At 47.7% G+C, this 7371-nt stretch overlaps 1 pseudogene; it reads right to left on the bottom strand.

Moving 5' to 3' along the window:
• Positions 1-3399: 3399 nt before the first annotated feature.
• Positions 3400-5220, bottom strand: LOC142457268 (DNA-binding protein RFX5 pseudogene; annotated as a pseudogene).
• Between the last annotated feature and the right edge of the window lie 2151 nt (positions 5221-7371).

Genomic DNA, 7371 nt, shown 5'->3' with positions numbered 1-7371 from the left:
TCATGAAAATGAAATGTTTACATAACTGTTTGTATGGCACTTACTTTATGAATATATATTTATACACACTCACATAAATTAAGTCACTTGCAGCAATAGACACCAAGGCAAAATCGATACTTATCTGTAGATGGTATCATAAGTGAGTTTTGCTTATTATGTGTGTATGTATTTGCATCTGTGTGTTTGCTGATCTTTCTGTAATAAGCCTTTATAGCTTTTCTAATAAGAAATAAAGTCCTAGTACTGATCCAGGAATAAACCAACAGATCAATGAATCAGGAGAGAAAATTGGAAAAGAGATTCAATAAATAGAAGAATCTGTTGTATTATCAAGGTAGATTTCACATCATGGTAGGGGAGACAGACAGCTCAATACATTTCATCGGTTCCAGTGGCTAACAATTTGGGTGATCAAGCTGAGCTTTCTGTTGTGGCTGGTAGATGCCACTGAGTTAGTTCTGACTTGTGGTAACTCTATGTACACTGCCCAGTCCTGTGCCTTGCTCACAATTGGCATTACGTTTGAGTCCATTGTTTCAGCCACTGTGTCAGTCCCTCTGGTTGAAGGTTTTCCACTTGTTCGCTGACCCTCTATTTTACCCTCTGCAACGTCTGGTCCCTTCCTGATGACGTGTTCGCAGTAAGCACCTCTCCATCCTCATTTCTAAGGGGAATTCTGGCTGCATTTCTTTAAAGCAGATGTACCTGTTCTTCTGACCATCCATGGAAATGTTCATATTCTTCAATAAACACTGTCATTCGGATGCATCCATTCTTCTCTGTGCTCCGTGGTCAGTGTCCAGTTTTCACATACAGTGTGCTAAAGGAACTCTCACAGTAAACAAACAAACAAACAAACACAGAATGTTTAATCACATTGAGTGGGTAAAAACAGGTACATTTTAAAAGAAAATGTACGCAAGTACTTCCATACTCTTAAAGGACAGGTCTTTCTAACCCACAAGGACCCCTACTGTTGCCAAGCTGGGCACAAGAGGAGAAAGTGGCCGAGTTGGAAATATCAAAATACAATGTATGCATTTAAAAGGCCATCCCAAGTCCCCACCAATAACAACTATAACCTGCCTAGGGGGCGGGGGGCGGGGCAATGCACATGAAACGTGCACTGCCTAGTAATAAAACCTATACAACGTACCGGAGTATGTAAAAGCAGACCTGGGGAAAATGAAGTGCTCAGTGGAGGCTAGTAGAATTTATTCACCACAGCTTTGCTTTTAATAGAACAAAGAGAGACAATCTAAATGTTCGTGACTAGATAAAGCCTTGTGATTGAGTGTCATGCAGTGGGTAAAAATAATACACTAGTTCTGTGTGTACTTCTGCTTCTCTTAGGCCTCTCAGCCCCTCCCAAGCCCGACCTGGGAGGAGGTGATAAGCTTGAAATGGACCCTGCTTAGAAGGGTGTAGGGTCAATGTGTTAAGAGGACATGCCCATGCGGGATCTTCCTGTGGGCTGCCTCCATCCACTGTCCTGTAGTTCTCCGAAGCTCACAGGCTAAGTTGGGGTGGGACTGGCCATACCTCACCTTCTGACCTTACACAGGGATTGCTTATCTACTCCATGTCTCCAGATGACCAGCCTCAGCTCATACTCTATGTCTGGTTCGATCCAGCTTCTACTCCACAGTCCTGAATGAGGCTGCGACAGCCAAGGCCTGATCTGTGAGTTCAGATCTTGTTAGGCCTCCTGACCAGAAAACAAAAGACAATGCATGCTCACGAGGTTGTGACATGACTGACCATTGGCAATGTGCGCTGGCAAGGTTGTGAGGTGACTGACAGGAACAATGCATGGTCATTACTTTGCAGCCTCCGGCTAGTGTCGCACCTTAGCAGCATGGTGCAGGATGAAACTGCTCCAAGAGCCCAAGGGTTAAACCTAGATGATGCAGACAGCGGAAGCCAACACAAACTAGCAAGGGAGACAGAGTAGCACCATGGTTACAATCTGATTTGTTGGGTTTTTTTTCTAACACTTAACTTTAGTAGAAGTTTCCATAGCCAATTAGTTTTCCAATCAATAATCCACAGATGAAGAGTTCCCTAACATTGGTTGCAACCCCCACAATGTGTCAGCACTCTCCCTCTTTCGTCCCTGGGTTTCCTCATTTCTTGTTCCTGTCCCTCCTTGCCCTCTCATCTTGGGCTTTGGGCACATGCTGTCCTGTGAGTCGCATGTGGTCGGTTATTCTAGGAAGCATGTTCTTCATGGGCGTTAGTGTTTGCTTTATGGTGCTATGCTGACATCAAGAAGGGTCTGTAGTCTCAAGTTAGGCATTGACCCAGGGCAATGGTCTTTGGGGCTCCTCTAGTCTCTTTTCTTGGGGGGGGGGATACAGAATGAATTTAATGAAATGAAGAGGAAGTCAATAGCTTTACTAGTCCTGGTGAAAGATGGTGGGGGAGGTGTACTAGTAATGAGGGGAAAAGGGAAGTTCAGAAACACGAAAGGGAAGCTGCTCCACTCTGAGAAGAGATGGAAGCAAGGGACTGTCATTCTTCATACGGAGCCTAGAGAGCGAGTCCCTAAAGGGGAGTGACCCCCTTCTTGTTCCTTCTGAGACCCGATCAAGAGGAAGACTATGATGGATACAGGCAGTAGGTCTCGCTGATCACTTGTCTTTCTTAGCAGCATCCTCCTCTGCAACTCCCCCCTTACGGTTTTCATTTAGGCCTGGTGACTGAAGAGACTGGCCTTTTTAAAGAAAGCACAGTGTAGTCCATGGTGTAGAGTAAGCAAATGAGCATGCATCGTCCTCAGGCCACAGTGATTGGTTAGGGATGGATGTATATCTCAGGCTGACCTGAGCAGAGTGGATCTAAAGGGCTTATGCTGGGAGCCCCGTCACAAAGAACCTCCACTTAACGAGGGCACATGGAACCCCAGGAGCGCTGGCAGTCACGAGGTGGCCGGCCTTAAGGTGATCCTACAGAAAGTGGAGCATAAAGAATAAAATAAATTAGGTACTTTGACATAGACTGAGCTCCTGGATCAAGCTTCACCTGGAGCCAACCCTAACCTCTGAAGTTTACAGGTATCTGTGACAATAAAGCCTTTTGATTCTTAAGCCAGTTTGAGTTGGGTTTTTTTATGATTTAAAACCAAGATTCCTAAGCTTTACATCCATCATACTTATCCTACCTAGCCCTATCTTCCCACAGATTAGCACAGGGATCCAGGTAAGAAGGTCACTAGAGTTTTGTTAGTGACATAGAAGGCAAAGGTATCAAGCTGGCGGGGTCAGAGGCAAGACGAGGTGACTCAGCAGCTGTACAGAGAATGGGTCAAATGAGAAGCAAGTGCAAAGGGGCTTCTACTAAGCAGGCAGAGTTGACATATGTATGTATACACACTTAAATTCTCTTCCCCACCTTTCACGAGGGGGTTGCTTTGGGGTCCTTCCAGTCATGGGGTAAGGGACTTGGAAGCACATGCCCCTTGAAGCCTTTGCTATCCTGTGTGGCACTCTCTGCCTCTCCCTTTCCCAACGGAAGGGCCTCTTTTTGGGCTTCTACTGCCCTTGATGACACTCACTTTGGGGGTGACAATAATTTTCTCCCCTGCTTCTTTGGCATGTCGAGAACTAGAGCCCCTTACTCCTTTGGGAATAGCGCCATCTTCCTGACCCTGGGCAAGCACTGTCCCCCTCTCGGCCTCACCCTTTAGCCCTGTCCCCTCCGACCCTCCCGAGGTGTTGCTTGCCCCTCCAGAGCACCATGTCTCCAGTGGTAACCTTGACCGGGCAGAGTCGGGGGCAGCTGCTGACTTCTCCGGGGGTAGAATTCCTTTCCCCCGCTTCCACCTGATTTTTATCGAGGACTCCCCCACCTTCTTTTGGCATCAGCTCCTACATCCTCTCCATCCTGCTTCGCTGCTTTTGTTGGCAGGCCCTGCCCCCTGGCCTCCCTCACAGGTCCTTCAGCGGTCCTCTTGACGCCCTTGTCATGGGGTCCCGGGTCGCTGGCTGTGCCTACCTCCCTGTTCTCCATGCTTCAGGCTGAGGGAGACCCACAGGTGGAGCTCACCAGTCCCAGGAAAAGGCGGGACAGATGGTAAGGTCATGCTAATGATGGGCACTGCCGCCTGAGGAACCCCAGCCCTGCTGGGCAAAGGCAATGTAGCCACTTTTAAGGGGCCTTGAGAGAGCTTGGGGCCAGAATAGGTGGAGAGACTCGAATTGACTGGATATGTGAGCAAGAGGTCCGGGGGAGGAGCAGAGGGAGTCGAGCCACCAGGGACTTAGCTTGGGGGTCACTGGCTGCTGGGGCCGGGCTCTCGACTACACTCTTCTCCCGTTCTCCACGCCCTAGGGGGCCAGGCCCAGCCTGGGCTTCCAATTCCTTGGAAGGCTGGGCTGGTCCCTCTGATTTCTTCGGGTTCCGCCCTCCAGGTTCTCTACACCGCTCTTGGATTTCGATAACCGTTCTCGGGGGCCATGTTCATCCTCTTCAGCAAGCCCCATGGCCTGGAGCACATGCGCATGGGCGGATCTGGCAGAGATGAGGTGCTGCTGAAGCAGGAAGCGGGCGACCTCTACGATGGAACTGAAGGACCGTTTCAGGATTGGCTCTGGCCAGTCACAGGTCAGGGCGCAGGCTGCATCTACCAGTTCATCCCGCGGTGCCTGGGTCACTTCTGGGCCCATTTCTGGGCTCTCGGGGCCCTTCAGGTCAAGTCCGGGCAGGGGTGGCATACATACCATGGGCTTTTTTCGTATGCCACTGTAGCAATATTTGGACTGGCCCTGGCCACCCAGCCTCCGGGCCTTGATGTCAGGGAAAATCTCTCTGATGGCTTTGCCAAAGTTGGCTGTGCTGAGTGGGCTGCAACAGGCGAGGCTCGTGCACAGTTTGCTTTGGCAGACAGGTGTCTGTGTGCTCTTCCAGGTGGTTGCGGATCCACTTATAAGCATACATATACTCCTCGTCGCTGAGTGTGCTGGCCTCTGAGCTTTTGTCTCCAGTGCTGGGCCCTGAGGGGAGCTGAAGGTAGAGATACAGCTTGTCGTTGTCTGAGAATTTCTGTACATCTTGCAGAATCCCCTCCACTTTGTTCGCAAGGCCTTGGAAATGGTAGCTTGGAGCCTCTGAAGAAGGGTGGTGGGCTCACCCGCCTCCGCATTACCTGGGGGGGGGGCCTCGGGGAGCCCTCCCCCCAGCCTTCGGGCTCTTAGAATCAGGTTCGTCTTCTGTCATCCCAGCACGAGGGCTCGTAGCCACCTTCACTCCAGCCCAGCCCCACGGTCCTGGCTCGGCCGGCTCGTGCGTTGCTTTATTTTCTTTTTTCCTGAATCTCCTCTAGTCTCTTTCAGAGCAATGTCTGATATTTTTCTTTTGGCTTTTTTCAAAAATCCATTCTATTATTTTCTATTCTTAAGAGTGGTTGGTCTGGCTAGACCAGAGGATGTACACTGGTACAGATAGGAACTGGAAACACAGGGAATCCAGGGTGGATGATCCCTTCAGTACCAGTGGTGAGAGTGGCCATACTGGGAGGGTAGACGGAGAGTGGGTTGGAAAGGGGGAACAGATTACAAGAATCTACATGTGACCTCTTCCCTGGGGTATGGACAACAGAAAAGTGGGTGAAGGGAGATGTCGGACAGGGCATGATATGACAAAATAATAATTTATAAATTATCAAAGGTTCATGAGGGAGGGAGGAGCAGGGAGGGAGGGGGGAAAATGAGGCGCTGATGCCAGTGGCTTAAGTGGAGAGCAAATGTTTTGAGAATGATGAGGGCAATGAATGTACAAATATGCTTTACACAATTGATGTATGTATGAATTGTGATAAGAGTTGTATGAGCACTTAATAAAATGATTAAAGATAAACAAAACAAGAATAAAATTTTTAAGAGTGGTTGGTAGTGGGAACTGAGCACCATCTAGTTCTTCTGGTCTCAGGTTAGAACAGCCTTTTTTTGTTAATGGGCCATTCTTCCTTTGGACTAATTGCTTCCTTGAGGCTTTGGTTTTCTTGGTAGTTAGTTTTTTGTGCCAAACTGGCTGATAAACATGTGTGGGATTAATTGAAGGGCAGAGAGATAAATGGTTTGGCGAGCCTCGCCTTTCTTGTTGTTTGCTCTTTGATCACCGGACCAGTATGCGGCTGCCTTGCTTGTTCTGTGCCTCAATTTGCAAGTCACACTACCTGTGGGAAACCTAACCCATGGACTGTGTCGCTGTAATTTGAGGTTCCTTCAAGACTTGCTTCACTACACAATTGGAATTTACATCTGGCTGACTGTTTGTGCCCTGCCTTGCTGTTTGCTGCCTGTGCCCAGATAGCCTAAATTGCTCTATAGAGGACTACCTGGCGGCCCTCAAGACTTGAAGGACTGCCAGTGTCTCACAACTCTCTCACGGAGTGAGTTGCACTGAGCCATTTGTACTGCTTTATAATTTAATTAACTGCTTATTCCTTACGTTATATATCTATCTGTATTAATATATATATATAATTATTAGAATTTAGGTTTTGTTTCTCTAGAGAACCCTGTCTAACACAGGACTCCTATTCTCCAGGCAGGAAGAGACCAACAGTTGCTTCTTAGATGCCCACTTGCAAGTTTTTCAGACCCTAGATGCTATTTAGCAGACTAGGATGTAAAACATTATCTTTAGGATCTATCGTTGTTATGTACCACCAAGTCGGTCCTACCACTAGAGCACAACAGAACAAGACACTGCCCAGGCCCGCTCCATCCTCACCATTGTCTCTACACTTGAGCCCATTGCTGCAGCCATGCTGTTAATATGAGCGGGTACCCCCCCAAAAAAACTGGGAAAAGGCTCCATAGGGCAGAGCTTTGGTGGTATGCATTTTCCCCTTTATGCGAGCATCAAGCAACTCGCTCTGAGTTAGTGTACCCAGTGGTGTCTCCTGGGAAGGTTCTCTCTGGTCACAGCGAATTTTTCATAAAAGAAGTTTCACTCTAACTTTGTTTTATGGGGTGGCTGATTTAAGAGAACAGTGCAGCTGTGAAAGTTTGTTTCCTGCTTGGGAAAAATGCTGCAGAAACTGTTATGATGTTGAACACAGCTTACAAGGACAGTGCTATGGGAAAACTCAAGTGTACAGTGGTTTTCTCATTTCATAAAAGGTAAAATATCAGTTGATGATAAACATCATTCTAGATATCTGTCAACATTCCAAAGAGACAAAAATGTTGACAAAATTCAGGTACTTGTGCTCCAAGACCATTGAAGAGATGAGGAAGTTATCTGGATTTTATCAGTGAATTGTAAAGGAAGATTTAAGAATGAGAAGGGTCGCTGGCAAATTTGTGCCTTGGGTCCTGAAACTGACCAGGAAAAAGAGTGCTGAATGGAAACATGCTGAGC

This window comes from Tenrec ecaudatus, chromosome 9, assembly GCF_050624435.1.
Source record: "Tenrec ecaudatus isolate mTenEca1 chromosome 9, mTenEca1.hap1, whole genome shotgun sequence".
Lineage (NCBI taxonomy): Eukaryota > Metazoa > Chordata > Mammalia > Afrosoricida > Tenrecidae > Tenrec > Tenrec ecaudatus.
Note: the sequence above shows the minus strand (reverse complement) of the source record. Positions and strands in the feature narration are given on the sequence as shown.